This window comes from Papio anubis, chromosome 4, assembly GCF_008728515.1.
Source record: "Papio anubis isolate 15944 chromosome 4, Panubis1.0, whole genome shotgun sequence".
Classification (NCBI taxonomy): Eukaryota; Metazoa; Chordata; class Mammalia; order Primates; family Cercopithecidae; genus Papio; species Papio anubis.
The window spans coordinates 127,659,113-127,677,632 of record NC_044979.1 but is presented as its reverse complement, the minus strand read 5'-3'; the positions used below and the strand labels follow the sequence as shown (position 1 = coordinate 127,677,632).

At 39.8% G+C, this 18,520-nt stretch overlaps 1 long non-coding RNA gene across 1 annotated transcript; it reads left to right on the top strand.

Moving 5' to 3' along the window:
- Positions 1 to 1,319: 1,319 nt before the first annotated feature.
- LOC116274417 lies at positions 1,320 to 18,180 on the top strand. Its single transcript, XR_004183037.1, has 2 exons — positions 1,320 to 1,869; positions 16,657 to 18,180. It is a non-coding gene; the product is annotated as an uncharacterized LOC116274417 (long non-coding RNA).
- Positions 18,181 to 18,520: the final 340 nt, after the last annotated feature.

The following is an 18,520-nucleotide window of genomic DNA, read 5'->3' as shown; positions in this document are numbered from 1 at the left end:
TTCTTTGAATTGCTTCCCCACATAATGAGCCACTCCCTCATGAACTAGGCAAGGATGGTCAGGGCCCCCATCTCCTCCATTTGCTGCATCTAAGGCAGGGCCCCTATTTCACAAGTAGGTCTTGAGTGTTAAAAGGGAGCCTCCAACTCTCAAATGCACTTGCCTCAAAACAAATAGATGGGGGTTGGATGCGGAATGCTGTGTTGTCTCTGGTTTTAGAATCAGGGCAGTAGTAAAGATGACTAAACTCTTTATTTGTATAAACATTTTGTGGTAGTAAATACCTAAAATATTAGCTTAAACTTTGAAAGGTGATAATTTTTTTTTGTTGTTTTTTTTGAGATGGAGTCTTGCTCTTGTTGTTCAGGCTAGAGTGCAATGGTGCGATCTCAGCTCACTGCAACCTCTGCCTCCTGGATTCAAGCAATTCTCCTGCCTCAGCCTTCTGAGTAGCTGGGATTATACATGCCCATCACCACACCCAACTCATTTCTGTGTTTTTAATAGAGATGGGGTTTCACCATGTTGACAAGGCTGGTCTTGAACTCCTGGCCTCAGGTGATCTGCCCACCACGGCCTGTCAAAGCGCTGGGATTATAGGCATGAGCCACCATGCCCGGCTGAAAGATGATAAATTTTGAAAGTATGTAGATTTAGATTTCCATCCTATCTTCTCTACTTAAAAGCCAAGAGATCCTACACAATTCACTCATCTTCCCTGAGACTGTTAACTTATCTATGCTATGGGATCAATGACACCTCTATTAAGGCTTTTTTTTTTTTTTTTTTTTTTTTTGAGGTGTAAGTGCCAAAATCTTTGTGAAGGATCTGAAACACAGAATCTAAACTGATAACTGTTAATTCCATTTCTTCCAGTTCTCTTTTCTTATTATTTATACCTCCTTTATTTATTTTTTTTTTTGTGAAATACTTCCTTTATTTTAAGATACTGCAAACAGTAAATAGATTTCTGAATTGAAATGCTAAGTACAAAAAATGTAAAAAATTATTTTTGCTGGGCATGGTGGCTCATGCCTGTAATCCCAGCACTTTGGGAGGCTGACGTGGGTGGATCACCTGAGGTCAGGAGTTCAAGACCAGCCTGGCTAACATGGTGAAACTCAGTGTCTACTAAACAATACAAAAATTAGCCAGGCGTGGTGGCGGGTGCCTGTAATCCCAGCTACTAGGGAGACTGAGGTGGGAGATGGAAGGTGGAGGTTGCAGTGAGCCAAGCACACACCACTGTGCTCCAGCCTGGGTGACAGAGCCAGACTCTGTCTGAAAAAAACAAATGTAATTTATTGAGATATATACAGTATTGCTTATTAATACATTTTATATTATATCCATTAATTATTCTAATAGTTGTAGTTATTTTTAATACTTTTGTCTTTTGACTTTATACTAGAGTTAAAAGTTATTTGTATGTTATTTCTTCAACATTCAGGGTAAACATGGTTCAGGGTAAAGATAGTGGGAGAAAAATTATGTCTACTAAAAATCTTTTTACTTTGTGTTTCCCACAGCAGGATACCTTGCTTTAGGCTCTGCTCAGTAGACAGTTTCCAACTGTGTGCACAGCCTGAGACTGATGCTGACAGAAACCAATTAGTGCATATTGTTAAGTCTTAAAATGAGATGCAGGGTAGATCCCTAATTAAATATACTACAATATCATCATCACTGTCATTTTTATAACAGGATTGAGAGTAATAGAGTAAGCTCTATTGGTGCTAGAGAATTCAATTGATATCATTCTTGATCTCTAGACGCTGTTACCCTTTGCTGTGGTGGGGAGTATGGATGAAGTGAAAGTTGTAGAAAGGATGGTCAGAGGCCGTCACTACCCTTGGGGAGTTTTGCAAGGTAAAAATGAAAGAGGGCAGGCTTTGGAATGATTAAGTTAAATATATGTGTATCATTCATAGTCTCAAAGTAACATTTTAACTTGGGCTAATATTGGTAACTCTGGTAATCTGTAAGTTAACAGTTACTAATGAGGAACATAAACTCTGTTTTATTTAAACTAATGCTTACTTTAACCGTGATTCATTCTCATAGAAGTTTGCTGAACGCTGCTTTAAGCCAAAATCTACAGAGTCTGGGAAGAACCTCTTTGTTTATCCCAGTGTTCCCAATGCGCCATGTGCATATTATCTGTCTCTGTATCAATCATGACATTGAGAATGCTGGAAAGCACTTTAAACAAAATGGAAGCAAAAATACTAGTGTGTAGACATGTTACATAAACTCATTAGTACCTAATGTAGAAACCATTTTAAGCTGGTCACTAGAAAAAAGAGTGATAAACTTTTTAAAACAAGAAAGTACAATTTACCTTTGGCTAAAGATTATACCTTTGACATTTATATAATTATTTAGCGTCATACTAAGCTAGAATAGTGTAGTAAGCAGTAATTTATTGTCTGATTCATATACTTGTGGTACTAATTATTGGAGAATGGAAAATTTCTACTTGTACTGGTTTCCAAATGATACGTTTTGTTTTTTTGTTTGTTTTTTGAGACAGAGTTTTGCTCTTGTCACCCAGGCTTGAGTGCAGTGGCACAATTTTGGCCCACTACAACCTCCACTTCCTGGGTTCAAGTGATTCTCCTGCCTCGGCCTTCCTAGTAGCTGGGATTACATGCGCCTGCCACCAGACCTGGCTAATTTTTGTATTTTTAGTAGAGACAGGGTTTCACCATATTAGGCTGATCTTGAACTCCTGATCTCAGGTGATCCACTTGCCTCAGTCTCCCAAAGTGCTGGGATAAGGCATGAGCCACTGTGCCCAGCCCCAAATGATGTTTTTAGTAAATTGACATATTAGAGATTTTAAAATTTGTTAAACATACTTAAAACTTAGTGTTTTAATATTTGTTGTATTATGTTGTATTACATATTAGTATATGTTATAAAATATATAACTACACTATATGTGGATGTATAAAATTTGGTCACAGTATTAATCACAATAAACCATATATTATAGTCAGTTTTCTGGACATGATAAATACAGGAGAGAGCCATATAAATTATTTTTCTTTAATGAATCTTCATTGACAAAACTGTATGTACTTTTCATGTACAACATATTGTTTTGAAATACATATACATTGTGGAATGGTTACATTGATTTAATTAACATGTGTTATCTCAATTATTTTTGTGATGAAAACTTAACATCTATCTTAGCAATTTTCAAGAATATAAAATATTTTTATTAACATGGTTACTATGTTGTACAATAGATCTCTTTAACTTTTTCTTATCTAACTAAAATTTTGTAGCTTTTGACTAACATCTCTCCTACCATACCCTCTACCTAACTCACATAACCACCATTCTACTCTCTGTTTGTACAAGTTTAACTTGTAAAAATTTGATCTATTAGTGAGATCATTTACTATTTGTCTTTCTGTGCTTAACGTATTCACGTAGTGTAAAGTCCTCCAGTTCCATCCATGTTGCTGCAAATGATAGAATTTCCTGACTTTTAAGGCTGAATAGTATTCCATTGCACATGTATGCCACAGTTTTTTCTTCATGCATCTATTCATGGACACTTAGATTGCTTCCATATCTTGGCTCTTGTGAATAATGGTAGTGTAGGTATCTCTCTGACGTACTGACTTCATTTTTGGGAGGTAATATATCCAGTAGTGAGATGGCTGGATCATATGGTCGTTGATTTATTTTTAATTTTTTGAAGAAACTCCATACTGTTTTTCTATCCTAATTTACTGCTATCCTAATTTACATTGCCACCAACAGTGTACAAGGGTTCTCTTTTTTCCATGTCCTCACCAGCACTTGTTTGTCTTATTGATAATAGCCATTTTAGCATGGGTGAAGTAACAGCTTATTGTGTTTTTAATTTTATTTTTTTTTTTTTTGAGATGGAGTTTAGCTCTTGTTGCCCAGGCTGGAGTGAAATGGTGTGATCTTGGCTCACTGCAACCTCCGCCTCCTGGGTTCAAGCAATTCTCCTTCCTCAGTCTCCCAAGTAGCTGGGATTTTTTTTTTTTTTTTTTTTTTTTTTGTATTTTTAATAGCGACAGGGTTTTGGCATGTTGGTCAGACTAATCTCAAACTCCTGACCTCAGGTAATCCACCTGCCTCAGCCTCCCAAAATGCTAGGATTATAGGCATGAGCCACCACACTGGGCCTGTGTTGTTTAATTTTTAATTTTTATGGATACATAGTAGGTGTATATATTTATAGGGTGCATGAGACATTTGATACTGGCGTTCAATGTGCAGTAATCACATCAGGGTAAATAGAGTACCCATCAACTCAAGCATTTATCCTTTCTTTGTGTTACAAACAATCCAATTATACTCTTAGTTATTCTAAAATGTACAGTAAATTATTGTTGACTGTAGTCACCCTTTTGTGCTATCAAATACTAGATCTTATTCATTCTATTTATGTATTTGTACCCATCAACCATCCCCACTTCTCTCCCTCCCAATCCTTTCCTAGTTACTGGTAATTAACATTCCACTCTTTATCCCCATGGGTTCAATTGTTTTAATTTTTAGCTCCACAAATGAGTGAGGACATGTCTTCCTGTGTGTTGCTTATTTCACTTAACATAATGTCCTCGGTTCCATCCATGTTGTTGCAAATGACAGGATCTCATTATTTTTTATGACTGAATAGTACTCCATCATGTATATGTACCGCATTTACTTTATTCATTCATCTGATGATGGATACTTAGGTTGCTTTCAAATTTTGGCTATTGTGAATAGTGCTGTAACAAACATGGGAGTGGAGCTATCTCTTTGATATACTACTTTCCTTTCTTCTGGGTATACACCTACTAGTGGGATTGCTGGATCATATGGTAGTTCTATTTTTTTTTTTTTTTTTTTTTTTTAGGAAACTCCATACTGTTTTCCATAGAGACTGTACTGATTGACATTCCAACCAACAGTGTACAGGGATTCCTTTTTCTCCACATCCTCACCAGCATTTGTTATTGCCTGTCTTTTGGATAAAAGCTTTTTTAACTGGGGTGAGATGATATCTCATTGTAGTTTTTATTTGCCTTTCTCTGGTAATGAGTGATGTTGAAAACCTGTTCATTTGTTTGTTTGGTATTTTAAAAACCCACAATGAAAGCAGTTACTTCACACATGTTAATATGGTTGTTGTCATTAAGACAAAAGAAGATATTTGTAAGGTCTCTTTGAGAAATGTCTATTCAGATCTTTTTGGTCTATTTTAAATCGGTTTTATATTAAATTTTTCCTACATGAGTTGTTTTGAGCTTCTAAATATATTCTGTTATTAACTTGTCAGATAAATTGTTTGGAAATATTTCTTTCATTATGTAGGTTATCTCTTCACTTTGTTGATTGTTTCCTTTGTTTTGCAGTTTTAACTTGAGATGATCCCATTTTTCTATGTTTGCTTTGATTGCCTGTGCTCATAGGGTATTACTCACAAATGTCCTAAAGAGTTTCCCATTGTTTTTGTAGTAGTTTCATAGTTTGGGTCTTAAATTTAAGTCTTTAATCCTTTTGACTTGATTTTTATATGGGTGAGATAAAAGTCTACTTCTTTCTTCTGCATATGGATAATATCCAGTTTCCTTAACACTACTATTGAAGAGCTTATCCCCTTTCCCCAATGTACATGTGTGCTTGGCACCTTTGTTGAAAATGAGTTCTCTGTGGTTGTATGGATTTATTTCTGTGTTCTCTATTCTGTTCACTTGGTCTATGTGTTCAGAGTTTTATAATTGATACCATGTTGTTTCACTTACTCTATAGCTTTGTAGGCATAATCTGAAGTCAGGTAATGCATCTAATTCAGTATTGTTATTTTTGCTCAAAATTGCTTTAAGTATTTTTTTTTTTTTGGTTCCATATACATCTTAGGATTGTTTTTCTTTTCTATGAAGAATGCCTACTGGTATTTTGATAGGGATTGCATTTAATCTATAGATTGCTTTAGTAGTATGGACATTAACAATATTATTGATTCTTCCAATCCATGAACATGTTTTGTGTCCTTTCATCAGTGTTTTATAGTTTCTACAGATTTTCATTTTTGGTCATGTTTATTTCTAGGTATTTTATTTTATTTATAGCTACTGTAAATTGGACTGCTTTATTTTTCCGATTGTTCACTTCATTATAAAATGTACTGATTTTTGTAGGTTGATTTTTGTGTATTGTAACTTATTAATTTTGTTTATCAGTTCTAATAGTTTTTTTTTGGTGGAGTCTTTAGGTTTTTGTGAATAGGAGATCAAATCATCTGCAAACAAGGATAATTTGACTTCTTCCTTTCCAGTTTGGATACTCTTTATAGCTTTCTCTTGTCTTATTGCTCTAGCTAGGACTTCCAGTTTAATAACAGCAATGAAAGTGGACATCCTTGTCATTTTCCAGACCTTAGAGGAAAAGCTTTTAGGTTTCTTCCCATTCAGTATGATACTAGCTGTGGGTCTGCGATACATGGCTTTTATTATGTGGAAGTATGTTCCTTCTATCCCCAGTTTTTTGAAATTTTTTATGATGAAAGGATATTGAATTTTATCAAATGCCCTTTCAGCATCTATTAAAATGATCATATGGTTTTTGTCTTTCATTCTGTTGATATGATGTACGATATTGATTGATTTTTGTGTGTTGAAGCATCATTGCATCCCTGGGATAAAGCCACTTGGTCATGATGAATGGTTTTTAATGTGTTGTTGAGTTCAGTTTGCTAGTAGTTTTTTGAGGGGTTTTTCATCAATGTTCCTCGGAGATATTGGCCTGGAGTTTTCTTGTTTTGATGTATCTTTATATGGTTTTGGTATCAGGGTAATACTGGCCTTTTTGAATGAGTTCTGATGCATTCCCTCCTCCTGTATGTTTTAGAAGAGTTTGAGTAGAATTAATATTAGTTCTTTAAATGTTTGGTGAAATTCAGCAGTGAAGCCATCATATCCTGGACTTGTCTTTGCTGGGAGACTACTTCTTATATCGGTTTTGATCTCATTACTTGTTATTGGTCCATTCAGGTTTAGAATTTCTTCATGGTTCCATCTTGATAGGTTGTATGCATCTAGGAAATCATCCATTTATTCTACGTTTTTTAATTTATTGGCATATGTAGCCTTTAATGAGCCTTTGGATTTCTGCAGCATCAGTTGTAATGCTTCCTTTTTCTTTTTCTTTTTTTTTTAATTTTTTTATTTTCAGAGATGGGGGTATCACAATGTTTCCCAGGTTGGTCTCAAACTCCTGGCTCAAGCAATCCTCCTGTCTCAGCCTCCCAAAGTTCTGAGATTACAGGCATGAGCCACTGCACCTGGCCATAATGTCTCCTTTTTCATCTCTGAGTTTATTTATTTGGGTCTACTCTTTTTTTTCCCCCTAGTCTGGCTAAAGGTTTGTAGATTTTGTTTATGTTTTCAAAAAATAAACTTTCATTTCATTGATCTTTGGTATTTTTTCATTTTAATTTCATTTATTTCTGCTCTGATTTTTATTCTTTCTTTTCTTATACTAGTTTTGGGGTTGGTTTCCTCTTGCTTTTCTAGTTCTTTAAGATGCATTGTTAGGTTGTTTATTTGATGTTTTTCTGCTTTTTTTGATGTAGGAACTTGTTACTATAAACTTTGTTCTTAGTACAGCTTTTGCTGTATCCCATAGGTTTTGGTATGTTATATTTCCATTTTCATTTGTTTCAATAAATTTTAAAATTACCTTCTTTATTTCCTCATTGACCCACTGGTCATCCAGGAACACATTACTTAATTTTCATGTGTTTGTGTAGTTTCCAAAGTTCCTCTTGTTATTGATCTATACTTTTATTCCTTTGTAGTCAGGGATAATACTTGATTTCATATTTTGAATTGTTTGAGACTTGTTTTGTGGCCTAACATATTCTGTATCCTTGAGAATATGCTACATGCTGAGGAGATGAATGTGCATTCTGTAGCCATTGTATGAAATGTCCTGTAACTGTCTTTTAGGTCCATTTGGTCCATACTGCAGATTAAGTCTAATGTTTTTGCTGATTTTCTGTCTGGATGATCTGTCCAATGCCAAAAGTGGAGTGTTGAAGTCTCCAGCTATTATTGTATTATAATCTTTTTCTTTAGCTCTAATAATATTTCCTTCATATATCTAAGTGCTCCAATGTTGGGTACATACATATTTATATTGTTTATGGTCTCTTGCTGAATTGATCCTTTTATCAATAAGTAATGAATCTTCCTTGTCTGTTTTTACAGTTTTTGTCTTGAAATGTATTTTATCTGATATAACTATACATTTTCGTGTTCTTTTTGGGTTTCCATTGGCATGGAATTATCTTCCCGTCCCTTTATTTTTAGTCTATGTGTGTCTTTTTAGGTGAAGTGTGTTCTAGTAGGTAACAGATCGTTGTTGTTTTTTTTTCTTTTTGGAAATCCAATCAGCTACTCTGTCTTTTCTTTTCTCTCTCTTTTTTTTTTTTTTTTTTGAGACAGAGTCTTGCTCTGTCACCCAGGCTGGAGTGCAATGGCACAATCTCGGCTCACAGCAACCTCCAACCTCCACTTCCTGGGTTCAAGCGATTCTCCTGCCTCAGCCTGCTGAGTAACTGGGATTACAGGCGCCCACCACCATGCCTGGCTAATCACTCTATATCTCTTGATTGGAGAGTTTAATCCATTTACATTCAATGTTGTTATTGATAAGTAAGGACTTACTCTTGTCATTTTGTTATTTGTTTTCTGGTGGGTTTGTGGTCTTCTCTTCCTTTTTACCTACTTTCTTGTCTTCTCTTTAGTCAGGGTGATTTTCTCTGATGGTATGCTTTAATTTCTATTTTTGTGTATCTTTGTACGTTTTTTGATTTGAGGTTACCATTGGGCTTGTATATAACATCTTATAACCCATTATTTTAAACTGATTACAACTTACCCCGATTGCATAAATGAACAAAGAAACTAACAAACAAACAAAAACTAATAAAAACTTTACACTTTAATTTCATCCCTCCACTTTATTAACATTTTAAAAATTTCTATTTATATCTTATACTATGTCTTGAAAAGTTGTCGTACTTATTATTTTTGATACATTTAGTTTTTAGTATTTCTACTCCAGATATGAGTGCTTTACCCATCACAATAAGCTTGTTTTAACATTCCATGTGTATCTGTATACTTACTATTAGGTTGGTGCAAAAGTAGTTGCAGTTTTTGCTATTAAAAGTTATGGCATTAAAAGTAATTGCAAAAAACACAGTTCCTCTTTTTTTCTTTGAGACGGAGTCTAGCTCTGTCGACCAGGCTGGAGTGCAATGGCGCGATCTCAGCTCACTGCAACCTCTGCCTCCCGGGTTCAAGCAATTCTCCTGCCTCAGCCTTCTAAGTAGCTGGGATTACTTAGGTACTTAGGTGTGTGCCCACCACCATGCCCAGCTAATTTTTGTATTTTTAGTAGAGATGGGGTTTCACTATGTTGACCAGGCTGGTCTCGAACTCCTGACCTCGTGAGCCTCAGCCTCTCAAAGTGCTGGGATTACAAGCATGAGCCACCGTGCCTGGCCTGCAGTTCCTCTTGAGTCAACCTAATATTACCAGTGAGTCTTGTACCTTCAAATGGTTTCATATATATATATATGAAAGAATTCTCTTTAGTATTTATTTTAGGACAGTTTTGGTGTTAATGAAATCCTTCGACTTCTATTTGTCTAGGAAAGTCTTCATTTATCCTTCATGTTTGTAGGATATTTTTGCTGGTTATACCATTCTTGGCTAAAAGGTTTTCTTCTTCAGCATTTTACATATGTCATGCCACTCTCTCTTGGCCTGTAAGGTTTTCACTGAAAAGTGTGCTGCCAGACACGTTGAGCCTCCATCGTATGTTGTTTGTTTGTTTTCTCTTGCTGCTTTTAGGATCCTTTCTTTATCCTTGACCTTTGGGAGTTTGATTATCACATGCATTGAGGTAGTCTTCTATGGGTTAAATCTGCTTGGTGTTCTATAACCATCTTGTACTTGAACATTGATATTTTTCTCTAGGTTTGAGATGTTCCCTGATATTATCCCTTGGTCTCTCTGCCTCCTTTTTAAGGCCAATAACTCTTAGATTTGCCATTTTGAGGCTATTTTTAGATCTCATAGGCACACTTTATTTTTAGTTTCATTTTTCTTTTCTTTTTTTTTTCTTTTTTTTTTTTTTTTGAGATGGAGTCTCGCTCTGTCACCCAGGCTAGAGTGCAGTGGCACAATCTCGGCTTACTGCAAGCTCCGCCTCCTGGGGGTCGCGCCATTCTCCTGCCTCAGCCTCCCGAGTAGCTGGGACTACAGGCGCCCGTCACCATGCCCAGCTAATTTTTTGTATGTTTTTTAGTAGAGATGGGGTTTCACCGTGTTAGCCAGGATGTTCTCGATCTCCTGACCTCGTGATCCGCCCATCTTGGCCTCCCAAAGTGCTGGGATTACAGGCGTGAGCCACCACATACGGCCTCATTTTTCTTTTGTCTGCTCTAACTGTATTTTCAAATAGCTTTCTTCAAGTTCACTAATTTTTTCTTCTGCCTGACCAGTTCTGCTGTTGAGAGACTCTGATGCATTCTTCAGTATGTCAATTAAATTTTTCAGTTTCATTATTTCTGCTTGATTTTTAAAATTATTTTAATCTCTTTGGTAAATTTGTCTAATGTAATTCTGGATTTCTTCTCTCTGTTATCTTGAATTTCATTGAGCTCTTCTAAAACAGCTATTTTGAGTTCTCTGAAAGGTTACATATCTCTGTCCTGAGATGTGTGATTGGGATTGGTCATTAGTGCCTTACATGGTTCATTTGGTGAGGTCATGTTTTCTGGGATGGTCTTGATGCTTGTCATTGTTCATCTATGTCTGGGCATTGAAGAGTTAGATATTTATTGTAGTCTTTGCCATCTAGAACTCAGTTGTACCTGTTCTTCTTAGAAGAGTTTTCAACCTTCAAGGGAATTTACAAGGGAGTACCCTAGAAGCCCGAAGTAGCACTGCGTTTCTAGCAGACTCGCCTGCCTCAGTGGTCTTGGATAATATCTGGGAGAATTCCTTGGACTATTAGGCAGAATCTCTCAAACTGTTTTCTCGCTTTCTCCCAAACTGAAGGAGTCTCTTTGTCTGTACTAGGTTACTTGGAGTTGAGGGAGGGGTGACATAGTTACTCCTGTGAACACCACAGCTGCTACTGTGCTGGGTCACGTGTAGAAATAAGCGTTACTAGGTCCTGCCCAAAATTACATGGTAACTACTGCTGCTTACTGCACAGTCTTATAAGGTCAAGGGCTCTTTAGTCAGCAGGTGGGCAGAGTCCTGCCCAGGCTGGGTCCCATGCCACTTCAATTGTAAGGTTCCATGTCACAGAGTGAGTCTAAAATGTATCCAGGAAGTAGGGCCTGGAATTGGGGGGCTTCAGGAATCAGTTTAGTGGTGTGTTTTTCCCTGTGGCTCAGGCTGCTACTCAGGTTAGACACAGTTCTCTTCTAATCTTCCTTCTCTTTCCACAGAGTGGAAGGAGTCTCTCTTTGAGCTGCATTGCCTGGAGTTGGGGAGGTGCTTAATTACAAGCACTTCTTGGCCACCAAGGCCGTGCTCTCATTGGAGTCATGCATTCCCATTCCACTGGCTCTGAGCAGAAGTTTGGCACCTGGATTTGCCCAGACTGCTGGACACTTGTGGTCTGACTGCCTTTTCAAATTTATTCAGGACCTCAGGGCCGCTGAGGTGGCAATTAGTTGGAGGCAGCTGGAACCAGAGTTCCTATCTGTCTCTGGCATGGGAGATTCCTCTTTAGTGGGAGCTAGGTTAAATGCTCCCTTTGGCCAGGAGTGGTGGCTCACACCTGTAGTCCCAGCACTTTGGGAGGCCAAGGCGGGCAGATCAGCTGAGATCAGGAGTTCGAGACCAGCCTGACCAATGTGGTGAAACCCTGTCTCAACTAAAAATACAAAAATTAGCTGAGCATGGTGGTGTGCAGCTGTAGTCCCAGCTACTCGAGAGAATGAGACAGGAGAATCACTTGAATCTGGGAAGTGGAGGGCGCAGTAAGCCGAGATCATGCCACTGCACTCCAGCCTGGTTGAAAGAGCAAGACTTCATCTTAAAAAAAAAAAAAAAAAAAAGGAGCTCCCTTTGTGGGCACTAAGCAGAATTCTGTCCTGTGTTGTGTTCCACTGTGACAGGGCAGTCACTGAGTTCCAATGCAAAGTCCCATAATCACTTCACTCTCCCTCCCCAAAGCACACAGATTCTCTGTTCAGAATCTGCTGCTGGGGGATGAATGTCAGATGGTATAGGCTATGCAAGACTCTCTTTACTACAATCTTCAGTGCCTCTTTTCTTGATATAATATTAAAACCAGGTACTGAGATTGCTCACCTGATTTTTCATTCTTACGAAGGTGCTTTTTTGCATGGATAATTGTTTAATTTGGTGTTTATGTAGGGGAATGATTGATGAGAGATTCTATTCAGCCATCTTGCTCCACCCCACTCCCCATTTTAGCAATTTTGAAATATGGAGTGGCTTATTATTAACTATGGACACCATGCAATGCAATAGATCACTGAAGCTTATTCCTCCAGTCTAACTACAACTTTGTACCGTTTGATCAATATTTTCTGTTTCCCCATCCCTCTGTCTCCCTACTTTCCTCCACTCACCACCTGTCTACTCTCTATTTCTGTGAGACTTTTAGTTACCACATGTAAGCGAGATTATACAGTATTTGTCCTTCTGTGCCTGGTCTATTTCTCTTAGCATAATGTCCTACGGTTTCATTCATGTTTTACACATGACAGGATTTCATTCTTTTTAAAAGCTTTATAGTATTTTATTGTGTACCTTGTTGATGGGCACTTAGATTGTTTCCATATCTTGGCTATTGTGAGTAATGCTGAAAAATAAAATGCTTAAGAATAAATCTAACCAAGGAAGTAAAATATCTGCACACTAAGAACGGTAAAACTTGGCCAGGTGCAGTGGCTCATACCTGCAATCCCAGCATTTCGGGAGGCTGAGGTGGGTGGATCACTTGAGGCCAGGAGCCTGAGACCAGCCTGGCCCACATGGCAAAACCACTTCTCTACTAAAAATACAAAAACTTAGCCATATGTGGTGGCGGGCACCTGTAATCCCAGCTACTCAGGAGGCTGAGGCAGGAGAATCACTTGAACCTGGGAGGTGGACGTTGCAGTGAGCCGAGATTGCACTACTGCACTCCAGCCTGGACAACAGAATGAGTCTCTGTCTCAAAAAAAAAAAAAAAAATGCTGGGTGCGGTGGCTCACATCTGTAATCCCAGCACTTTAGGTGACTTCCTACTGAGCAGCCTTCAGCCCTGAGGATGGACAGCAATAGGAGACCTTGGCATCCCACTGCTCCCTTATGCAGCCTCCTCCACCAGCATAGCTTTTCCCATGTCCCTGCTCCTTACTGGAATCAAGGGACACCTGGTCAGCCAAGACCACGACCACAGCATCTCAATTCCAAGGAGCCTGGGATGTGTGGGAAATGGTGCCTTCAGGAGCAAGGGCTAGAAGACAGCCCAGGAGTGCCTCATGCACACTGCAGAGGGTTCTCCAAGGGGGGCAGCTGGAGCAAGGGCCTCAACATGGCCTGCTCTACCCACCAGCATCAGAGGGCTCTGTGTGCTGAAAAGCCCAGCTGGTTCCTGTTTGGCACCTGCAAGAAACCATGAATCCAGCTCTTGGGATGAAGGTAGGGCCTGGAAAACCATCTGGATGGGCCCCTGGACAGTGGGCACAGGCAGGCAGGGGAAGGTGGGTGACCTGCATCACCACACACTCTCAGCATCCAGTTTATCAGCATGTCATCTACTGTCATCTCAAAAAACACCCCTGCCAGCCAATGACAGCAAGTGTCCACTTCCTAATGCACAGTATATAAACTGCAGAGACACACATCAAACCCAGGGGGTCTGACTGGATATTCAAAGACTGCCCAGGGTGACCTCATACTGGTAAGCCCCCAGGAACTACTCTATAGGGAACTTGACAGTGGCTTCCTTGAACCCGTTAGGTTAAAATGCAAAGTTGCCTTTAAAAACAAATAGAAGGCGTGGATGACAAGATTCTAGATAATGGTCCTGCCTAGGACCGGAGGCCCCCTTTGCAACACAAGTGGTCAGCTCAACTTGGTGCTGTTTTTCTCTTATGAGCTTGGATTTCCAGAAGTAGAACTCCTGCTGGCTTCCTTTAAAAACGCACACCCTCCTTTAAAAACGCACCCCCTCCTTTAAAAACGCACCCCTGCCTTTAAAAACGCACCCCCTCCTTTAAAAACGCACCCTCTCCTTTAAAAACGCACACCCTCCTTTAAAAACGCACACTGTCTTGCGACACGTGTCAGGCGTAGCTCCCACTACCGGAAGAAGTGACCTACTCTTTGGCTGAGAGAGCTTAGGCCATGGTCCTCACACTCCACTATGCGCCAGAAAGAAATTATTGCTCATTTTTAGGTGGGATAATAATATTATGGTTATGTCTTTAAAAAGGCTCCCTTATGTTTTAGATTGGGGGACCTGTCTATGGATGAAATAATTTAATGTCTGGGATTTGATTCAAAATAATACTGGGGACAGTGAGTAGGAGTAGAGATGCAACAAGATTGGCCATCTATGGGTAACTGTTGAAGCCGGGCTGTGGGTGTATAGGGTTCATTTTACTATCCTGTCTACTTTTGTGTATGTTTAAAGTTTTCTATAATAAAAGCAGAATGAGGAGGAGGAAGAAACACACAGCAAGGTGAAAACACAGCTCTTCAGGTTCTGGCTCAGGAGTGTGAATGAAGGCTGAGGGCCCGTGAATCTGCTTTTCTCAGGCTCACTGCAGGCCAGTGAGAAACCTCACCTTCGGGGTCCCAAAGCCTGCAGAGGCCAAGAGTCTGAGGCCAGAGGTCTGCTGGAGCAGCCCCTGAAAGGGTCCCTGTCTATAGTCAGCCATCATTTAGGCTGCAGTGGGCTCATCAGTGCCAGGAATATGAATGGCCTCACAGTCTATTTATTCTTGCCCAGCATCACTGTCAAGATCACAGTAAGCAGCGTGGCAGGATCTACGCACGGAGCCGGCTGAATCTTTATTAAAATCTTTTTTTTTTTTTTTTTTTTTTTGCCCACAATGTTCCCAATTTGTTGCTTTGTTCCTGGTATCTGGAGTCATGCAGTTTCTGATATTTGTCTTGGAGATGGAGGAAGTTTGACATGTCATGGTGGTGGAAAGGTAGTATTTATATCCTGAAAAACCTTTTCCATCCAGCGAGAAATACCACCCCATAGTCCAGGCTGCTGTGTCCGAGCCGCCTCCAAGGCTCGTCATTTTGGAGGCCCTGGTGAGGTTCTCAGCATGGCTGGCAGGTGCTGTGGCCCAGAACGTAAGTGAAAGTCCAATCTGACTCACGTTTATCACCTAGAGCGGGTGTTCTACATGTATGTGTTCTTAGGACCCCAGAGCTGGAAGAGGTGACCCAGGGCCTCAGGCGCCACACACCTCCTACAACCCTTCTGCCAAAGCATCTGTCTCCTTACACACTTTACTCACTAGGGGTCTAGGGATGGCTTTTTTTTTTTTTTTTTAAGGTTTCTGCTTCTTAAAAAACAAAACAAAACAAAAGACATTGGGAGGCCAAGACAGACAAATCTCTTGAGGCCAGGAGTTTGAAATCAACCTGGGAAACATGACAAAACCCCATCGCTACTAAAAATACAAAAATTAGCCAGGGATGGTGGTGTGCACACCTGTAGTCCCAGCTACTCCAGAGACTGGGGTGGGAGAACCCTTGAGCCTGGAAGGTGGAGGCTGCAGTGAGCTGAGATCATGCCACTGCATTCCAGCCTGGATGATAGATCAAGACCCTGTCTCAAAAACAAACCCAAATTTTTTAAAGTTTGAAAAGCACTAACTTTGATATATGGGGAAGAAATGAAAATGTGGCAAGAGAGTATGTAGAACTAGAACCAGTGGGAATGTAAAATGGTACCACCACATAAAAGAGCTTAAAAATTCAATAGATGCCTACCCTTTGATCCAGCCATTCCACTCCTAGATATTTGTCAGGATAAATGAAAGCATGTGTTCATATAATGAGTTATACACAAATGTTTATAGTAACTTTATTTGTAAAATCCCCAAACTGGACCCAAACAACCCAAATGTCCACAGATGAACTGATAGTGGCATATTCATGAAAGGGAGCACGATTCAGCAGTGAAACAGAACAAACTGTTGATATACACAACAACAGATGAATCTCAAAGTCATTCTCTTGAGTGAAAGAAGGCAGACAAAAAAATACAAACCATACAACTCCATCAACATATGGTTTTAGAAAATACACATTCAACTGTCGTGACAGGAAGCTGATCTGTTTTGGAGTTTGTCGGGGAAAGGGAGGTAGAGATGACAAAGGGGCGTGGGCACCACTCAGGGGTGAAGAACATGTTCACTCTCTCGATTGTGGGGCGGCTTTACAGGTGTATACATATCTCACAATTCATCCAATTGCACACCTTAAATAAATTATACCTCAACACATTTGTGGGAAAAAATTTAGTAGGAAAAATAGCTTTAATAAAATGTGGTCAGGAAAAGAAAAACCCTCTCCAGGGCTGAGACAGAAATTCATTCCAAACCAGGTTTTTCCAGCGATCTATGTCTCCTGAGCCCCACAATGTGAATGGCACCCTGCTAGGTGCTGGAAGAGGCACAAAGCTAATGGTTTAATTGGGAAGATAAGATCTTGACACATCAACCACCACAGGGCGACATGACAGGTGTCTCATGTATATCAGCGAGAGCTACAGGTGTTATGACTTGAGATGATCAAAGAAGGCTCCTTGGGAGAAGCAACATTTGAGTTATGTCTTGAATACATAGAGTTTTGAAAGATGAAGATGGAGCAAGCCGTGTTCCAGGCGGAGAGGCCAGCATGAAGAGATGTACAGATGGAGAAGGGCCACTGTTTAAAAAAAAAAAAAAAAAAAAAAAAAAGGTAAATTCAGCAGCAGTGATTTTCATCGAGAGGAATAATGGGAGGACATTATGGAGGCTGGATGATGGAAGTCCTTGAGTGCCAGATGACAGAGCCTGGATTTACAAGGCAGCCATGGAGGGCAGAGGAGAAACATGGCTCATTCATTAATGAAGCCTTTACTGCGAACCTGCCATGTGTCACGTCCAATGTGGGGGGCCTTGGGATACAAAGATGACCCCTGCCAGCAGAGCATGCATCTGGCGAGAGATCTTGATATGTAAACACATAAACAAAACCAGATGGTGTTGGTACCTCAAGCAGAGCCTCCAAGGGCACGTATTATCCAAGATTCTTTTACTTGAAGTGATAGACATTGAACTCCAATTGGCTTAAGTAAAAAGGAAAATTTACTGGCTCACATACATGAAAGTTCCTGGGGGCATCAGGTACAGTTGGATCCAGGAATTCCATCCATGTCATCAGCACTGCTCCTTGTCTCTCAGCCTTGCTTTCCTCTAGGTTGGAACCATCTCAGGTCAGCTTTCTGTAAGGGGTAGGCTGAGGATCTCAGCAGTTTATGCTATGCTTAAATCCAAACAAAAGATCTCTTTCCCAATAGTTTCAACTGAAGTCCTGGAATTGAGTCTCATCATCTCTTAATTTCCCTAGCTTAGTCACATGCCCTTTCATGAAACAATCCCTGTGGCAAGAGTGATGTCATGCTCTGATTGGTCATCAGTGACATGCCTGGAGTGGGGGTCAAGTCCGCCACATGTGCTGAGACTGGGGAGAAGTTTTCTATAGTAGACAGCATTGGCTGCATAACCCCACACCCCCGAGCTCCTTTTCTCTTTATCTCTATTTTGGAGGCTAGAAAAATGAAATGCTAGCCTTCCTCATCTCCTTTGCAGCTAGAGAGAATCTTAACACAGCTCTAGCTAATGAGATATAAATGGAAGTATGCTGGGGACAACTGGAAAAACTTTGGCTTTTCTCATTTAAAAAAAAAAAAAAAAGAACAAATGCAAATTGTGCTTCCTTCCTCCATTCCTTCATCCTGCTTTGAGTGCTGATGTGATGCCTGGAGCTGCTGAGCATGAGGATAGAAAGGCTGAATCAAAGCAGGCAACCACCTATCTTCAGACTTAGTGCTATGTGAATGAAATAAATCCTTATGTTGCAGCCACTCTGCGTCAGCTTTCTTATTTGCAGCTGAATGCATTCCTAACTTATCCATCCCCATATGAAAGTCTGGGTGCTGTCATCTGAGGAATGAGGAACTGGGGCTGGAGAGACAAAAACAATTTCAGGGAGGGTGCAGAAGAGGGCAAAGCCAGAGGAGGCTGCAGGCAGGTAGGAAGACGCAACTGAGTCTCTAGAAAAGGGGGACACATTCAAGAGAAACTGAGAAAGAAGAATTGTTAGGTAGAGGGAAAAAGCTAGGAAGGAGGTAATGACAAGGAAGGTTTGAGTCTGGACACCTAAAGTATCCTCAGAATCCCTGGTCATGCAATAGAAGCATGAGC